The sequence below is a fragment of the Phoca vitulina genome, unplaced genomic scaffold (assembly GCF_004348235.1).
Source record: "Phoca vitulina isolate PV1807 unplaced genomic scaffold, GSC_HSeal_1.0 scaffold29, whole genome shotgun sequence".
Classification (NCBI taxonomy): domain Eukaryota; kingdom Metazoa; phylum Chordata; class Mammalia; order Carnivora; family Phocidae; genus Phoca; species Phoca vitulina.
The window spans coordinates 9,156,142-9,176,690 of NW_022589732.1; the positions used below are offsets into that span (position 1 = coordinate 9,156,142).

Genomic DNA, 20,549 nt, shown 5'->3' on the forward strand with positions numbered 1-20,549 from the left:
CTATTGAACAGGGTTTCTCATTCTCACACTACTGACATTTTGGGCTGGATAATTCTTTGTTGTAGGGGGCTGTCCTGTGGGTTGTAGGATATTTAGCAGCATCCCTGGCCTCTACCCATTAAACACCAACAGCACCAGCCTCCCGGTTGTGATAACCAAAAATGTCTCCAGACTTTGCCAAATGTCCCCTGGGGAGCAAAAGTACTCTGGGTTGAGAACCACTATATTACAGAGCAGTGAAAAATTTGCATGTATCATCACAGAATTATTGTTTGCATCTTTGAGTAAACATGGCATTGAGAACTGACAGATGCTGTCCCATATATCAGAAATGTAGGCTCTATACCCTATGACCCAGCAATTGCACTACTGGGTATTTACCCCAAAAATACAAATGTAGTGATCCGAAGGGGTACGTGCACCCCAATGTTTATAGCAGCAATGTCCACAAGAGCCAAACTATGGAAAGAGCCAAGATGTCCATCGATAGATGAATGGATAAAAATGATGTGGTATATATATATATATATATAATGGAATATTATGCAGCCATCAAAAAAAAACAAACAAACAAAATCTTGCCATTTGCAACGACATGGATGGAACTAGAGGGTATTATGCTTAGCAAAATAAGTCAATCAGAGAAAGACAAGTACCATATGATCTCACTGATATAAGGAATTCTTAATCTCAGGAAACAAACTGAGGGTTGGAGTGGTGGGGGGTGGGAGGGATGGGGTGGCTGGGTGATGGACATTGGGGGAGGGTATGTGCTATGGTGAGCACTGTGAATTGTGTAAGACTAATGAATCACAGACCTGTACCTCTGAAACAAATAATACATTAATGTTAAAAAAAAAAAAGTAGGAAGGGAAAAATGAAGGGGGGGATATCGGAGGGGGAGACGAACCATGAGAGACTATGAACTCTGAGAAACAAACTGAGGGTTTTAGAGAGGAGGGGGGTGGGGAGGGATGGGTTAGCCCAGTGATGGGTATTAAGGAGGGCACGTATTGAATGGAGCACTGGGTGTTATACGCAAACAATGAATCATGGATCACTACATCAAAAACTAACGATGTAATGTATGGTGACTAACATAACATAATAAACTAAAATTTAAAAAAAAAAAAAGAGGGGCGCCAGGGTGGCTCAGTCGTTAAGCGCCTGCCTTTGGCTCAGGTCATGATCCCAGGGTCCTAGGATCGAGCCTGGCATCGGGCTCCCTGCTCAGCGGGAAGCCTGCTTCTCCCTCTCCCACTCTCCCTGCTTGTGTTCCCTCTCTCGCTGTGTCTCTCTCTGTCAAATAAATACATAAATCTTAAAAAAAATAAAAATAAAAAAAAAGAAAGAAAGGTAGGCTCTAAAAATTTAAAACCAGTAAATTTGATGTTGGTCCTCAACAAATTTTAACACAGTATCAAAATTTTATTAATTAGAAGAGAACAATGGTCTAATGATATCTTGGTATAGTTTCATTAAGAGCCACTCATACTAACATGGTTTAATTTTCTTCTCTTTTTTTTTATATCATCGCTAAAGAGGGTAAATTAGCTTCATTGAAACATTTTTTAAATCTCTTATGAAGTCTTCTTTCACAAGATAAATAAAAGCTGTCTCATACATTGTTGGTCTGAGCATATATTCGTAAAATCTTTTTTGAAGGCACTCCGGCAATATGCATAAAATTTTATATGCACAAACTTTTAGACAAAGCAATGCCACTTTTAGGAATCTGAACATGTATACGAAGATGCATGTCGAGGACTGCAGTATTGTTTGTGTTAACCAAAAAGCTAGAAACAACCTAAATGTGCATCAATTAGGGACTAGTTAAATAAACTGTCATATATTCTTTCATTGGTATGACTTTAACTGGGACCAGAGGGTCAGGAAAAGCCTTAGGAAATACACAAAATCCAATTGGATGTCATTTGCCTAGCAGTGGGAAGATACTAAAAATATTTAACCACCGCATTGCAGGCTCCAACCAGAACTTAGCCTAGATAGGAGTCTTAGAAGGCCCCTTTTGTGCCAAATGCTTGTCCTTTAATTGCTGGGTCTAAGGAAGGTCCCTGGCAAGAGGCCAAGTAGAGGAAGGTTACTAGTGGTGGGGAGAGGGGATACAAAAGTATTTCATATTTTAACAATTTGTATGGCCTTACTGGGGAATATTAGTCCCCAACCAATACACAGAAACAACATTAAAATATTCCAGTATAGCGTGGGGCAGTAAATTAGTTAAATTCAACCAAATGGCAGCTATAATAAAGAGTGAAATAAATGTATGTGTACTGATACAGAATGATACATTAACTTTTTTTTTTAATTTGCTCCAGAAACTGGTAGAAGTTTTTGGGGTCAGGACAGGAGGAAGATGTATTTTCATTGTACAACCCTTTGTGGCCGATGCCATAAGTCTGCTAACATCCCTTCCAGCTCTGGCCCAGCTTCACTCCTCTAGAGTTCAAAAACCAAATACAGCTTGGGTGAGATTTTAAAAGGTCGCAGGCATCAGATAACTTCTGGGAAAGCTGTGGGGGGCTTCTGGTGTCCAGCCCAAGAACCCAGAATGGTAGAAGCTAGTACATCCACAGGACTGTCTCTCAGGTACAGTTGGAGGTTTTCCCCGCCACATTGTCTTTGGCTGTTTCTCTGGGTCTCCTGGAGAATCTATGAACTATCTAATGTCATTTATGAAACTCTGTAGACTGTTTGTTGCAATAAAGAACTGTAGCCAAGGCATCCTTTGTTTAAAATTAAAATAAATGTGCAAATATAACTTATTCAGTTTAAAAGTTCATTTTTATAAACACTTTTTTTAAGCATGCAAGCTGGATGGCGGTACAGTTCCAGCCTGAACACATCTGGTCAAAGAGGCAAATCCAAAATAGCTAGTCTAGAGATCTGGGTCCCAAAAGGCCATCTGAATGTCAGCTGTGTCCCAACCACCAGATAAAATGTTATACTAAAATTTATCTAGAAATGAACATTATGTGATCATATCTAGGAAAATCCTAGCAGGGCAGAAAAGAGTAAAAGAAGGATTAATCCTTCCAGGTATTAAAACATGTCATGAAATGAAGTTATTTAAAAAGTAGGGATTGGAGGGCACCTGGGTGGCTCAGTCGGTTAAGTGTCTGCCTTTAGCTCAAGTCATGGTCCCAGGAATGTGGGATCCAGTCCCGCATTGGCTCTCTGCTCAGTGGGGAGCCTGCTTCTCCCTCTCCTTCTGCCCCTCCCCCTTGGTCATACTCTCTCTCTATCTGTCTCTCAAATAAATAAAATCTTTAAAAAGAAAGTAAGGATTGGATAAAAATTAGATACAAATATTACTGCAACAGAAGAGAGAGTGGGAAACAGACTATAATTATAAATTTAGCTTATGATAAAGAAGGGATTTTAAATTAGCAGGAAAAAGAGTTATTCTTAAATAAATCATACTGGGTCAAATGAATAAACATGTGGATGAAAAATTAACATAAAACTGACTCCCAGCCTCACTCCTTTGCTCAAAATCAACTCCAGATGTAGCAAAGACTAAAATTCTGGAAGTGAAATTATCTATAACACATTTATGCATGCTAGTTGAAGCAAAAAGTCATTTAAAGGAAACACAAAACCCAGAAGTCATAAAGAAAGAGGTTTAAAATTTTGAGTACAAAAATATTTTATTTTCAGGGGTGGGAGGGATGGGGCGGCTGGGTGATAGACACTGGGGAGGGTATGTGCTATGGTGAGCACTGTGAATTGTGCAAGACTGTTGAATCACAGATCTGTACCTCTGAAACAAACAATACATTATATGTTAAAAAAAAAAAGAAGAAGAAGATAGCAGGAGGGGAAGAATGAAGGGGGGAAAAACGGAGGGGGAGATGAACCATGAGAGACGATGGACTCTGAAAAACAAACTGAGGGTTCTAAAGGGGAGGGAGGTGGGAGGATGGGTTAGCCTGGTGATGGGTATTAAAGAGGGCACGTTCTGCATGGAGCACTGGGTGTTATACGCAAATAATGAATCATGGAACACTACATCAAAAAAAATATATTTTATTTTCTGCATTATTTAAAAATAAAACATAAAAGTCAAAAACTAAACAACAAATTGGGGGGAAATACAACATATTAAAAAGACAAAAAGCTAATTTGGAAAGATAAAAAGAAAAAATGTACAAAGAATGCAAAAAGGCAATTTATGTAAAAAGAAATACAATGGGCTAAATAATTACTTAAATATTGTTCAACCTTACTCATAACTAAATGCAAATCTAAAGAACAAGATATATCATTTTTACCTATCAGGGTGTCAAAAGTGAAATTTTTGAAGGAGTATCATCAGTGTTAGAGTTGGGGAGATAAGCTCTCAGCATACAGCTAGTGGGGATATAAACTGATATAAATTTTTTGAAGAGAAATAGGACAATAGCTATCAAATTTTAAATTTTGCATACTCTTACCCTTTGATATTTCCAATTAAAGGTAATACTTAAATTTTAAAGTGAGAATTTCCAAACTGGTGCAGCCACTCTAGAAAACAGTATGGAGGTTCCTCAAAAAGTTAAAAATAGAACTACCCTACCCCAGCAATTGCACTACTGGGTATTTACCCCAAAGATACAAATGCAGTGATCTGAAGGGGCACGTGCACTCCAATGTTTATAGCAACAATGTCCACAATAGCCAAACTATGGAAAGAGCCCAAGTGTCCATCAAATGATTTATATAGATAGATAGATAAATAGATATAGATATAGATATATAAAACAGTACTCAGCCATCAAAAAGAATGAAATCTTACCATTTGCAACAACGTGGATGGAAATAGAGTGTATTATGCTAAGTGAAATAGGTCAGTCAGAAAAAGACAAATACCATATGATTTCATTCATATGTGGAACTTAAGAAACAAAATAAATGAACATATGAGAAGGGGAAAAAAGGAGAGAGAGAGAGAGGAAAGCAAACCATAAGAGACTCCTAACAACAGAGAACAAACAGGGTTGATGGAGGGAAGTGAGCAGGGACGGGCTAGATGGGTGATAGGTATTAAGGATGGCATTTGCTGGGTGTGTGGGTGGCTCAGTGGATTAAGCATCTGCCTAATGGTCAGGTCATGATCCCAGGGTCCTGGGATCAAGCCCCGCATCAGGCTCCCTGCTTGGCAGGGAGTCTGCTTCTTCCTCTCCCTCTGCTGCTCCCCCTGCTTGTGCTCTCTCTCTCTGTCAAATAAATAAATAAAATATTTTTTTTTTAAAGATTTTATTTATTTATTTGACAGAGAGAGACACAGCGAGAGAGGGAACACAAGCAGAGGGAGTGGGAGAGAGAGAGGCAGGCTTCCCGCCAAGCAGGGAGCCCAATGCGGGGCTCGATCCCAGGACCCTGGGATCATGACCTGAGCCGAAGGCGGATGCTTAACCACTGAGCCACCCAGGCGCCCCTAAAATATTTTTTTTTAAAAAAAGGAGGGCATTTGTTATGAAGCACTAGATATTGTATGTAAATGATGAATCACTGAATTCTCCTTCTGAAACCAATATTCCACTATATGTTAACTAACTAAAATTTAAATAAAAATTTGAAAATAAATAAAGTGAGCATTTCTTTAGACGCAGTAATTCTACTTTCATGAGATTAGTCATGTACGTCAAGATATAAGAACAAGGATATTCATCACAGCATAGCAACACGAAAAAACAAAAACTACTAAAAAAACAAACATCAATACAAAAATGGGCTAAATGAATTATGCTACATCCATATAAAATACCATGAAGTTGGAAAGAATGAGATAGGTCTACATGAATTACTATGCATCTGCCTTAACTAGAGATAACAGTCTTAAGAGGGGGAGAAGGACAGGTCAATATATACAACATTATACCTTTTTATTCTTGACCTAAATTGGGATTCTGTAAACCAGCAAGAAGAGCATAATGTATGGATACTGCATAGGCAACCAACAGTGCCTATCACAGGTTATTTGATTCTGAAAATTAGCATTCTTTTGTTATCTCATACTGGGGAAAACAGAATTGCTGGATCTAACCAAAAAGCAAGTTGATCTTGCAAACTCCCATGGAAACATGACCTATGAGCCCCAGCCCTGGACTGAGACAGACACTGATACCTCTTCTGGAGAATCACAGAGAAATCAGTTTTATTTCTTACTCTCCCTTCATCCCCAGCCACAAACAAACACACATTAGGGGTCAGGGCCTTTATTTGATTCACCAGTATCTATCCCCAGCACTAAAAATAATGTCTGCTACACAAGTCATCTAAAATGAGTGAATTAATTAATTCCAAAGCCAATACCAGAGTAGACCCCATGTAGTACTTTCGGCAATCTTGCCTCTCAGTCATTCTGAGGGTTCTCAGTGAACTAACCCAGGGCCACTTTGCATTAATACCACCTCCAGAAACCTCATCAACTGAGACCTGGTAATTCATTTATTATCTAATTAATTGTACACCTCCATCCCAATTCTTTACCCTAAACACATAGACCAAGGAGATAAATGTTGTACACTGTAATTTAAGCAATGCTACTCAAAGCACAATTCTGCAATGATATAAGGAGCTTGCAAGAATGTAAATCAATGACTATTTCCTTCATCTAAAAAGTCTTGCTACAAAGTCTTAGAGCATTGATGACTTACATTCTGGTAGAAACTTCTTTTCTCCTTTCATGGACCAGTAACAGATTGAGAACTGCTGATCATATGTTGAATACAGCTAATATAAAGTAGGGCCTAAAGTACTCAAGTTCCACTACTTGAGGACATTTCCTTGCACTAAACACTGCCTTCTCCATCAAATCTATTTCCCCACTGATGGAGGGACCTGAAGCAGCACAAGTATAGTGGTTAGGATAATGAAGACAGGAAAAAGAGGTGGGAGTGGGGGTGCCAAATTGTAAATTTGGCACATAGGAACTCAAAATAATTTCTCAAACCATGGAAGTTAGTGATTAAATCGGTAGCAAATAAAATTGGCTGTGTTCCAGGCACCAATAACATAGTTTAAAACAGTAATTAAGCATGTGAAAATTATGTGCAATAGCTAATAGTCCTGTTCACTTTCAAAAATTCTGTAGTCTCAATTACCAGCCACTTTCCATTAGATCTGCAACTTGACTAAACTCAAGAGTTCCACCCCTCGGTACCATGTCACTTTAAAATCCAGTATCCGAACAAAAATCTGAAAATCACGCTTTTTGAGTCTCTAGACTAACATTCCCATGAGCCAACGATCCATAAGTAAACACTATTTAAGTCTTCATTACAAAGCACATAAGTTTCTCTTCAGGCAAGACTGAACTGCCAACTTCTCAAATCTTAATCCCTTCTATCCCAGAGGAAGAATAAAAACACACCAACATAGGAATTAGAGAAGGGAACTCCCATCCTTCCATAGCTTTGGTCTTCCTCTAAATATCACTGCAAAAGAAAACTTCACAATTAAAAAATCTTTTAATACAGGCAAAAACATATCCTGTAAGAATTCACAACCCTAACCTCACCTCACCTCCCCTCCCACCAAATAATACTGATATCTCTATTCTCTCCACTTTGGTTTCTCTGGACAGCCACCCCCTCTAAAAATCAAATAGTTTTACTGACCTCCAAATCCTTGGCTTTTTTCCTTCAATATAGTCTATTTCTACAACCATAACTCCCAAATTCAACAATAAAAAAATTAAAACTTCATCTCTTCCCTGATTCCAACTCTAGCTATGTCCTATTCCATTCTCATGTTTCCCTAAGCAAAAACACCCATTACTGAATTTCTGCTCTTGTATGTGCCCTCTATCCTTTTTCTTTCACCGTGCGGCCTATACATTTTCTCCAAATACTTCTGATTTCTCCCAACGTTTATCATAACTATTTATCCTTCTTAATTCTATTTCTTTGTCACAGTTGGATCATAAAATTTATATAAATCAGAATTATGTATAGATGGTCCTCTAACAGAAGTCATTTATAAATTCTATTGTTCTAAGTCCAAAATAATGATCAATAACAGTGTCTGTTGGTTTCAGGCAGAGCTGAAGCATTTTCCTCACATGTAGCTTTGTTGATATCTGTAAAGTTGATAAGTTGAAATTTTGTAAATAGAGGGGATTCTGTCCTTCCAAACACTTAGTATATTGCTATCCACATACCTGATAACAATGTTTTACATATCAGAGACATTCAATAAATACATCATTTGGTAGACAAGGAATTTTACAATGCCTTAAAACACAACACGTCTTCTTAAAAATCACAACCTTTGTCTTCCAACTCAAGTGCCCTTTAATCTGAGTCCACATTTAAGAATACAGCTTGAAGAATCAGACCTATAAATACAGAGAACAAACTGATGGTTGCTGGGGCGGGTGGGGGGAAAATGGGCAAAATGGGCAAAAAGGAGTGAGAGATACAGGCTTCCAGTTATGAAATGAATAAGTCATGGGAATAAAAAGCACAGCATAGGGAACATAATCGATGATATAACAGCATTGTATGGCGACAGCAGCTACACTGGTGGTGAGCATAACATACAGAGAGGTTTAACCACTATGTTGTACACCCGAAACTCACGTAACATTATGTGTCAACTAAACTCCAATAAAAAAAATTTTTTTAAAGAATACAGCTTAAAGAAATGATCTTTAAAATAAATACACACACAAAGATATTTACCACAGCACTTAGGTATTCAATGATAATTAATAAAATTATATCCATTAACTTGGAAAAATGTTACACAGCAATTTAAAATGACATCTATGTAAAATAGGGAATTTACATGGAAAATGTTTTGGTATAACATTAAATGTAAAAGCAAGGTCCCAAATTTTATCTACAGTATTACTGCAATTCATTTTAAAGCCATGCAGAGAAAAAAGACTAAAAGGAAATACACCAACGAGATTACAGGTAATTTTTTTTCTGTGCTTTCAAAATTCCTATAATTCCTACAATTCCTTCAAATTTCTGTGCTCATATTACTTTTAAGATGAAAAGAAAATAAGTTTTACTATAAAATCCCAATATTTTCCTCAAATAAGAAGGAAGATACAAACTATGTATAGGAGGGTAATAAAATAGCTGTGTCTATACTCTGTATTTTGGATGTCTCCATTTAACAAATTTGTCCTTTGCTAATACTTAGGTCATTTTTTATAGTGGATAATGAAATTTTAACAGCACATCCAAATATGCCATTCAAATTTATTGCTGATAATCCACATCTCCAAATCACAACTATTCTCAATATGTTGAGCTTTCATTCTGTCTAAATAAGCTAACCACAAACCCAGAAGCAAAGCTAATTTGAAATCCTATTTTTCGTACTTGTGTGTTCTAAAAAAAATCATTGGATTTCATGTATCTTCAAAGACACTCTAACAGGCTTTCTTAGTGGTGTACATTGGTGACTCAAAACCTGCACAATCAATGACTTTCCTGATGCCTTAACAATTTCTTCTGGTTTCTATTTGAACTCATTCCTTCCAGTTCTGTCCCTCAGTGCAACTGAGAGCAACTCTTCAGTCACTAAGACCCCATCAAACAGTGACCTTCTCTTTACATTACTGATGACTACATCTTACATAATGTGATTTTTATTTGATTATAGATGGTGCTAAACAGTTCTGAGAGAACTCAACCTCTTAATATTACTGCCAATTATAAAACAAGTACATGAGACAAATATTAAATTCAGGAATTACTTCTTTTGCCACTCTCTCATTTGAAAAATCTTCTATTTACTGTGAACAAGCTTTTGGTTGAAAGTAAAATCCCTTCAAACATCTTCTATCTTTGCTTCCTTTTGCCCCAGCCCCATGCCCAAGCACAAGCATCCAGGCCGTATCTTATCTCTTCCTGCACAGCATTGCAATCGGCTTTTTATAGCCAGAAACTCTCTGAATGCAAAGCACGACCTTGGCTACTAGCTTCCCCTGGTACTAGTTCGAAAGTTATTTATAACTTTAAAATTAGCATGAAAGCCTACATTTCTCATCATAACTACTCAAAACATTCCCAGATTATACAATAATGTAATGTGCTTTAATTCAGAAGGAAACCCCACATTTTAAGCCCACGATCTATAACTAAGGCAGAGCAATTCAACACAGAAACAAGAATGTACTAAGTCCAGCCCTTCTCTTTACGGACTTGACTCTTACCTTTCTGTTGCTTTCTATAAAGTAAATGTTTTAAAAATTCGGCTCTTGTAGGGAATTTTCCAAAAAGAGTTTTGGGTGGGGCGGGGGAAGAGGACGACGACGACTTCTTAGTCCGAGTTACCAAGTACCAAATTAAGAGGCAGTGGTAGTGGGGCAGTCACTTTAGCTGAGCGTCATTCACCCAGGGTAAGAAAGAAAGGGGAGGTCACAGACCAGGGTGGGTGGTATCTAATCCTGAACTGCTAGTCACTGACCTCACTGACAACTTGTTACTGAAAATACTTCAGTGAAAAAGGCCAGACACACACTTTGCCTAGAGATCGACAAACATAGCTGTCGGGAAGCTCTGAATAAGTTAGACTTGCATTTCTCTAGTCCCTTTCCAAAATAAGGACTTCTTTATATCTAACTAAAGCTGATGGCTAGAATTATGGAGAGTGAAAAAATGACAAAGCAGGGATAACAGGAGTCCAGGAAATCCACACATCAAAAGATCAATTATGTAAAATTCAGTGTCTTCGATACCACAGGACGATGTGTCACACGTGAGATAGTGTTTTTCTTCTGAAGTCTTGCCTGTCTCATACACCTGCCCCAGGTATCACATACTCTGCTCCCAGAATTTATGTAAAGCCACATAATTATCAGTGAGACATGTACAGTGAAGATTTACCAACAGCTCCACAGGTGAAAACATTGTTAAAGTTACCCAAAAAACGGGGCGCCTGGGTGACTCAGTTGTTTAAGCGACTGCCTTCGGCTCAGGTCATGATCCTGGAGTCCCGGGATCGAGCCCCGCATCGGGCTCCCTGCTCGGCGGGGAGTCTGCTTCTCCCTCTGACTCTCCCCCTCTCATGCTCTCTATCACTATCTCTCTCAATAAATAAATAAAAATCTTAAAAAAAAAAAAAAAAGTTACCCAAAAAAGTCTTCAACAAAATTTCTTACTTCTGTGGCTGTTCTTTTTCACAGTTCCTCTTCTCTTTTTTTGATATCCTTTTCCTTGATGCCCTAACATTCACCGGAACAAATCTTGCATATCCCTGCCTTACGCTTTATCGTTTCATCAGTTCCTTGACTCCCCACTTGAACTCATTTCCTTACACATTTCCTTACACATTACCACTTTTGTAACTTTCTCCCAACAGCTTCTAAAACAACAGGTGGTAACTGTCCCTTAAAAAAGAACTACTCCACTGTATGTTAACTATACTGGAATTGAAATTTTTCTAATTATATACTTAATAAATAAATAAAAGAGCTACTCATTTGAGTTTGGGCATTCTTGTTCTTAAAAAGCTGAATTCATACTGTATGGTGACTAACATATCATAATAAAAAAAAGATGGATGTTAGAAGAAAAAAAAAGAAGAAAAAAGCTGAATTCAAAATAAAAAGAAGTCAAAAAAATAATTAAAAAAATAAAAATAAAAAGGAAGTGTTTGTGTATTAGCTCCACAGGCACTCTTAGAACAAGTATTAGGGAAACGAGAGAAAAGGCAGCGTCTGGGGACTGTCAGAGAGAATCAGCGATGAAAGGAGCTTAATTTTATATGATTTCTAGGGAAATCTGCAAATAACTGTATTTTTATGTAGCTTCCTTTAAAATGTGCATAACTGGCATTACATTTATCTGAAGATTCTTAGTTGCTGACATACTGTCCTCCCAGATTTTTTTTAAAGCAGCTTTTTTTCCCCTGGAGAATCTAGGAATAGCCTCTTTTCACATTGAAAACAAAGAGTAAGTTTTATGTCTCTCAATCCATCTTTTCTTGAATAAAGAATTCACTTGACACTTGCAAAATAGAAGTTTTTGTTTCAGAGCTTTAATAATGAATGTTTTCCAAACCCAGACTGTTGAACTGAACCCAAGATAAGATATCCAAATTCTATTATAAGCCACTCTGCCCCCACTGTAAAACCACAAATAAGTTACTTACCTGCTCTGTACCTCTCTTTTCCATCTGCAAAATGGAAATGAAAACCCCTATTCTTTCTATTTTTCAGGGAATAGGTGAATTAAATGGATAAAATCTGACGTGCTTCAAATTAAACTGAACTTCTCATAGATAAAATACAGATGCAATTACAATATTTGATGTTATCAAAACAATTAAATATTATAAATATCTGAAATGTAATTTTAAAGAACTCTATTTTTTTTTTTAATTGCCTCATAAAAAATGTAACCTCCCAGATAGGTCTCAGTTGAAGTATTTCCCACTATGGCCACAAGAGGTCCTTGTCCTAGCAATTCAAATCACATCAGATTTGATAGGCAGAGGCCCCACAAACCCCTATATTTCTATCAGTTGGCTGAGAAAAAAATACAGATCACCTATGTCAAGTTTCCATAGCTAACTATAGGGTAGCAGACAAAACCGGAGAAATCCGGCTTTCTCTGGGTGATCAGTGAAGCATGCTGAACACTAAATAGTTCCTGTAAACTACACAGCCACGGCGTTTTGCATCCTGGCCCCCTTCCAGGTTTTCACAGTAATTCCTTCTTGTAACCTTGCCCAGTCTTGTTCAGTATTTATTCTCCTTCCCTATTTGTTTCCTTTCTTTACACTTTTCAAACTTTAAAATTTTGGCTCACATTCCTCTTGCAAGCAAACAAAGGTTAGGGGTAAAGGAGCTGGAAAAAAGGGGGAGAAGAGAGAGAATAAATCAGGGCAGTTGTAGCAATCGTCCTGAGGTAATCAAAAGTGTGTCTCTGGCCCCAGACAGTCACTCAACCACATGTACTGAGAAGCCCCTTGATGTGGAGCCCTATATTAGGAGCCAACTAGAACATCAGAGGCACAGAAGGGAGGCCTCCAAAAAGAAAATAATTCTATCTCTATCAGCAGCCCCTCTTGGAAAATAAGCCCTCCAGGATACAATCAGTTCTTCAACCAGAACAGAATACCTTTTCTTCTTTTCATTAAAATACCTTAAAGAATGAATGTAGCTTTTGCATGAACCGTGAGTCCATTTTATTCTATATATGATACCTCAAAAGTTTCAGGCAATTTCAGGTTGGGGCTTCAAAAAAATATGTGATTTTCTGAACAGCTATAACACCTTTTCAAGATGAGATTTAAAGCTAAGGATAATTTGTCTGTGGTAAATAAAATGATCTTATTCCAAAAATGTGATAAATAGTTCTGGCATTTTGTCAGGTCTTTTAGATGAAACTAAATGAATCTGCTCCTGTTTCAAAGGTCTTCTATGCTGCAGCAAAAAAGATGTTTCCCAACTCTCCCTTCCCCCCCACCCTGTAATTAGCTACTAATCAACTCTCTTGCCTCACAGACAAAAAACAGAAGCCACCTGGGAAGATGCCCCATGCCTTCTCATCATCAAGTCTACAAAACCACCAGCACTGAGTCCCACCTTCTCCAGCTTCCCTCCTATTACAACGTGAGCAGCACCCTTGCTCCTATCAAAGACTAATCTCTCCTCTTCTGCTCTGGATCCCTACCTCTCCCCCCTTCTCAAGGACTCCGCTCCTTCATTATCACTTCATGTACCACATTATCACCCTTTCTGTAATGATCGGCACAAAAATATGCCACAAGACCCCTAATGTAAAAATATCCAACAAACAAAAGCATTAGCTTCACCCTACAGCTCCTCCTAGTTTCTGCTACCTTCATCACAATACTTCCTAAATAAGCTGTTTACCCTCCCTACGCTTTTAACTATCATTCACTCCATAACCCATTTGTTTCCTTCACTGCCATGAGGGCCATTTTTAAGTCTACCACCAACTCCTGTGTGGCCAAATCCATACTGTCACCTCAGGGGTATCTCATCCAATCCCACAGCTTTAAAGGATATCTATAATAAGATGTCAAGTGGGATTTTTCCTATTGTGCAGAATTGGCAACTAAGCTCAAAATAAAAGAAAATTAAGCCATCTGTGTACACTGCAAGCTAACGAATTTCCAATATTTGAGGATAGACACCTCATTCAGGGCTCACTAAGAAGCAGTTAAGAAAAGAGCTACATGCTCTTCCCCTCCTGTCTCCTCTTCTAGCCCTAACACTACAGAAAAAGTCAGGGGACTTGAAAAATTAGAGGAACAAGGCCAACTAAATCTCTCCTCTTGAAGATACCATAACAGAAGTGGTGAAAAAAATCAATCTTGCCCCTTTCCATTTCCAAGTCCCTTGAGAAGACATCTGTCAGTGCTGAAGGAAAAGGAGGAGATGAGATTTAAACTAGAATAAAGTGCAAGTTTTAAACTGGACTAAGCCGCCTTTTTTTTTTGTAAGATTTTATTTATTTATATGTCAGAGAGAGAGCGAGCTTAAGCAGGGGGAATGGCAGGCAGAGGGAGAAGCAGGCTCCCCGCTGAACAGGCAGCCCGATGCAGGACTCGATCCCAGGACCCCGGGATTGTGACCAGAGCCGAAGGCAGACGCTTAACCGACTGAGCCACCCAGGCATCCCTAAGCCGCCTTTAAAGCACTGCACTAAGGGCAGGAAAATTATGGCGCTTACCCAATACGTCATTCAAGAATGAGAAAAGGAGATGCAATAGAGCAAAGGGACATGCAAAGACTGGAGAAGGCAAATTAGTTCACCGGATACACCAATCATACACCCATACACTAACGAATTCCAAATTTGTATCCCCAACCTGGACCTCTCTCATGAGCCCCAGAGGCATACATCCAACTGCCTTCTCCGTGTGGATAGCTAATAGACATTTCAAACGTATCATATCCCAAAAAAAAGCTCTTGATTATGCCTCTCAAATCTACTTCTGTCATTCATATCCTAGTAATCGGTTTCATCACCTAAATGCTTAAGCCAAAACCTAGGAATCATCTTTCATCCATTTTTTTTCCTCACAATCATCAAAAATTCCCACTAATCCTACTTCCAAAAGTTATCTTTAATACATCCACTTCTCCCTATCTTCTCTTCCCCAACTAAATTGAGGCATCTGCAATCTATTCTCCACAAAGCATCTAGATGATCTTTCAGAACATAGCTCAGCTCATGTTATTCTTCTACTTAATATCATCCAATGCCTTCTTACTAGTAAAAAAAAAAAAAAAAAAAAATTCCATGTTCTTTAACAAATCTACAAGGCCCTCCATGATCTGGCTCCTGTCAACCTCTTCTACTTTGACTCACAGCACCCTCTCCCCTAGTTCATTGACTTCAATTATATTTTCTACCCATAAAATACCCAAGCTTATGCTCCTTAGGACTGTTGCACTTAACTGCTCCTCTGCCTGAAATCATTTCCTTCCAGCTATTTATATGTCTGGCTCATTTTCATCCTTCACCTTCTCATGGAGGCATTACCTGATTACCTTATCTCACTGCCCCCACTCACTTAACACAACCTTGCATATTTGTTTGTTTGTCTACTTATGCTGTCTTCACCAGCGGAATGAAAGCTAGGGGCAGTGGCAAAGCCCATAACACTATGGCATATTTAAATTAACTTAATACAAGGTGAAGCATCAATAGCTATGGGATTTCAAAGGAAGGAAAGATAGCTCTAGAAGAGGATAAATCAGGAAATTTTCCTGGAGGGAGTTATATTTGCCTTTTTGTTTTAAATATTTTATTTATTTATTTGGCAGAGTGAGACACAGCGAGAGAGGGAACACAAGCAGGGGGAGTGGGAGGGGGAGAAGCAGGCTTCCCATGGAGCAGGGAGCCCGATACGGGGCTGGATCCCAGGACCCTGGGATCATGACCTGAGCTGAAGGCAGACGCTTAACGACTGAGCCACCCAGGCGTCCCTATAGTTGCCTTGATGCAGAAATGAAAGGTATCAGCAAAGTAAGAGAACGGTGTCTTATTATCAAATCCACTGCCTCTCCATCTTTACAGCTACTACCCTGGTGCAAACAACAGTTATGTCTTGTATGTTATCTTCATATATTTACCACCAAATGTCTCCTTCTCCCTCTATTTCACTTTGTGTAAAACCCAAATACAGGATTTAAACGTTAGTAGGGTGTACTTAGAGTTAAAATTAAAAATCTCAATTTTTTCAGAACTACCGAAATTGACACATTAACTTTATTTCCTTGGTGATAACACAGAGGCAAAAACGAATGTTTTTCTGATTAATTTTTCTCATTTAATTTTCTCAGAATGCCATGTCTCAATTTTGACAGCCCATCTTGCTGTTAGTCAATAACCTTAACAAGCACAGTAATTACAGTCAATCATGTCTGTTTTAGTTCATTGATTACTTTGTTATTTCTTTTTCAACTTGTTAATGAAAATTCCCAGCACAAACCTTCTTGGTGACATTTCTTTTATTAATTAATTAATTAGTCCCTTGAATATATTAATAAACCACAGGATCTAGTATTGATGGTTCTAAAAACAACCTTCTCTTGCAGCTTTGAAAAATCACAATCATTTTCAGAGATACAGAACATTTAGAGAGAAATCAACATTTACTGTCATTCAACCTGACTTTTTGTTTCAAATTGTTTAAACAAAAGATGTAATTATTGATCAAATTATTTAATATCAGAGATGTATTTAAACATTTTTAATTTTTACTTTAATTTTTACTTGATACAGCTTTCTTTTTGAAGATTTATTTATTTATTTATTTTAGAGGACGGAGAGAGAGAGCATGAGCAGGGGGAGGGGCAAAAGGAGAGGGAGAGAGAGAATCTCAAGCAGACTCTGCACTGAGTGCAGAGCCCGATGCAGGGCTTGATCTCACAACCCCAAGATCATGACCTGAGCCGAAACCAAGAGTCAGACACTTAACCTACTGAGCCACCCAGGTGCCCCATTGATACAGCTTTTAAAAATGTTAAAGAAATTGTCTTATCTTTGTGAATGTAACCTCAAAAGCTAGTAGTAAATAATGTAAACAACAAGTAATGTAGCATCTTAGCCTAGAGGCACTCAACAGGAATGCAGTAATATTGCTATCATTTAAAAGTAGAATCATTTTTGGCCTTCTAAGAGTACCAGGTTAAATTTGCCTTTGAGACAAATTGTCTCTTTCTTCTGAGAAAACCAATATGGTAAATTTTCTAGTTGTACAAATGCACAAAAGCAGGAAGAAGAAAATGACTGCTGTTTTACACAGAGAAATTCAGTGAGGTATGTCTCTACAGATTTTTATTGCTTCTTAAAAAGAACAGCTTCTTTTCCCTGGATGAATTTATACGGTTCTCAAGCCCATCAGAACTGACACCCTCTTTATAAGTATTTTCCAATGCCCTTTTTTAACATCCTAAAATGAAATTCATAGTTACTAACTACACATTAACTACCTAACTGAATCTTTAAAAACACATTTTATATATAAATGTAAGTTATTTACAATTATATGTATTTACATAAATTGTATATTTGTATTTCATTACACAAATGCTCAGGCACACTTATACTGGAACACATAATAAAAGTCACTTTTCCCCTTAAGCATAGAATCGCTGTGAATGTGACAGCTACAAATGTAAATTGATAAGGATGTGTTGTGTTGGTAATTCAAATGTCTACAGGTGCTTTGCAACAGCGACAAGATTTTTCTGAAATGGTGAACAACCCCTCATATAATACAAAACAAAACAACAACAATCTTCCTTTGATATACCCAAGTGCAATCTTCTTTAGATATACTCAAGTGCACTCCTAGAAAAATCAGTGTATATTAAAGCTATGCAAAAAAATACTTAGTGTTTATAAGTTAAAGCAGAGTTAAGTTCTAGGCTTAGAAAATTATAAACAGGACCTACATGAATGTCCAGTGGGATATCTGAAACCTGCTTGGGAAGTGGGACAATTCATTTTAGAGGAGAGTTTCACACATTGCAAAACCTGTAAACTTCTTTAGCTCAAGCCAATTAAATGCCAGATGTGCCCCCACACTACTGTGATAACCAAAACTGCCTGCCCCGGGGTGAAGCAGAAGAGGGGGGGCTTGAGAATCACTGCTGTAAACACTGCATTTTTATAAGAGCCCCAAGGCTGAAATGAAGAAGATAGATGATAGATAGATATAGATAGATAGATAGATAGATAGATAGATAGATAGATAGATAGATGAATGGATGTAGGAAGGAAAATAAATTCTGTAAAAAGTCCTAACTAAAATGGCATAGTACAATCTAGAGTGGACTACTGTAGTCCCAAACATGGTTTTAAAAAGAATAATTCAGATTTCTAGAAAACATTTTAAAGACAGTTACAGTAACTGCCTGGAGGAGAGGAGAAAATGGGCAGTACCCACAAGACACACCTTATCCTATAAATGAGGGAGTGAGGTTTCTGTGAAAAGAATGGATATTTCTTTCTGAGAAAGAAGCTGAATCTAGGACAGGAATGAGAACTGGAAAACTAAGTTTTTAGCTGAAATGGCGGGGGGGATCTTTCTCTGTAAAGTCCATGGTTTGGGAGCCTAGTCTCCAGATAGAAAGGGAAAGCCAGACAGTATCCCACAGTGCAAAGGCAAGCTGACACATTCTGTGGTAGACAGAAACAAGTCAGAGAAACCCTTTTCAAGGATGCCTTGAAAATGACTCAGAACTTGGACCAGGGAATACTGAGCGTAGCCCCAGTAATTATTTATGTGTATGTGTTTTTACTGTAATTACTGTATGTGTTATCTTTATCCTGCCTCTTTTTGTTAAACTCTGGTTAAAATGCTATGCTGTGGAAAATTAAGAAAAGTGTCTGTTTTCTAATTCAGATGGAATACTGATCTGGAGAACAAGCAACAGTACAACAGCATGAGAACATGTCCAAAACAGAAAACCATGATGGGCCTCTTCCTAAACACAATTGAGAGAGCTCTGGGGATGACTCACATATAGCCAATAAACACTTTAAGGGCTGGTTTCTGGCATTAAGACAATGGGGACTTGGGCGCCTGGCTGGCTCAGTCGGTATAACACGCAACTCTTGAGCTCGGGGTTGTGAGTTTGAGCCCCACGTTAGATGTAGATATTATTAAATATAAAATCTAAAAAAAAAGGAGGGGAGGGGTGCCAGGGTGGCTCAGTTGCGTGGGCGTCAGACTCTTGATTTCGGCTTAGGTCATGATCTCTGGGTCGTGAGATCGAGCCCTGCATCAGGCTCCGAGCTCAGTAGGGAGTCTGCTTGGGTCTCTCTCTTTCTCTCTCTCTCTCTCAAATAAATAAATAAAACTTTAAAAAAGAAAAGACAATGGGGACTTGAGCTATTGAAATCTAGATATTTAAAAGAATATGTGACCTTATTTTATAAAACATGGTGTTGATGTTCAGACATATTGAACAACATATAGTTAAGTCTTCAATATATGGTAATATTTAATCATGTTAACTAGTTAGTAAACAGTATATGAGTTCACGTTGCATTTTAGGCAAGCTCCACCTCAACTTTAGCAATGAGCAAGTGCAAGAAAGAGAAATGACCAAGCAACGGTATGGAGCCAGGCAAAAATAACACTAGAGGAAATGACCAAATGATAGGGCTAAACCCCAGAGAGACCTGGATAGCAGCCCAACTGAAATGGCTTGGGGGTTCGGAGAATACAGAAAACTTGTATTTAACTAGGACCATTACAATGAACAAGAACCAAGAAACTAGTAAGTGGGGCACTGCAGCAGAAATCTCCTGCCAGCAGTATGGTATTAGGTGGTAGTGATGCCCTATTTCAGGTGGTTCCTCTGGAAACTGCTAACCATTAGGCAGGGAGTTAGAGCCCCAGCCAAGTGCACTGGGTAAAAACCCAGTCACCTAGATTGAACAAACATGGTGGAGAGTTAGAAGGAAGGCTGTGACTCAATGGACACACCGGATATGGGACTAAAAGTCCAGATTCTATCTACAAACAGGATTTGTTTGGGAACTGGAATGGATCTGATTGAAGATGTAAATTGCAAACATTAGTATCTACACAAGTCTTTACATAATGCAGATTTAGCTTTTCTCAAGTAATCCATGCAAACGCTTATTATGTCCTGAGTTGTAAGAACACTTTTCATATATTCTTTTCTTCTTTTTAATTTTATTTTATTATGTTATGTTAATCACCATACATTACAGCATTAGTTTTTGATGTAGTGTTCCATGATTCATTGTTTGCGTATAACACCCAGTGCTCTATTCAATACGTGCCCTCTTTAATACCCATCACCAGGCTAACCCATCCCCCCACCCCCCCACCCCTCTACAACCCTCAGTTCATTTCTCAGAGTCCATAGTCTCTCATGGTTCATCTCCCTCTCCGATTCCCCCCCCTTCATTTTTCCCTTCCTACTATCTTTTTTTTTTTTTAACATATAATCTATTGTTTCAGAGGTACAGGTCTGTGATTCATCAGTCTTACACAATTCACAGCCCTCACCATAGCACATACCCTCCCCAATGTCTACCACCCAGCCACCCCATCCC

The 20,549-nt window shown here is 38.2% G+C and overlaps 1 protein-coding gene across 2 annotated transcripts in view; it reads right to left on the bottom strand.

Annotated features, from left to right (window-relative positions):
* CTNNA3 (catenin alpha 3) overlaps positions 1 to 20,549 on the bottom strand; it is a 1,817,935-nt gene that overhangs the window by 1,761,419 nt on the left and 35,967 nt on the right. Inside the window, exon 1 of one of the 2 annotated variants that reach the window (XM_032423980.1) lies at positions 10,181 to 10,267. The exons of the other annotated variant lie outside the window; for it this stretch is intronic. The gene's annotated coding sequence lies outside the window, so the exon portion shown is untranslated. Of the gene's footprint in view, positions 1 to 10,180; positions 10,268 to 20,549 lie in introns of those variants that run through there. 2 annotated transcript variants of the gene reach the window in all.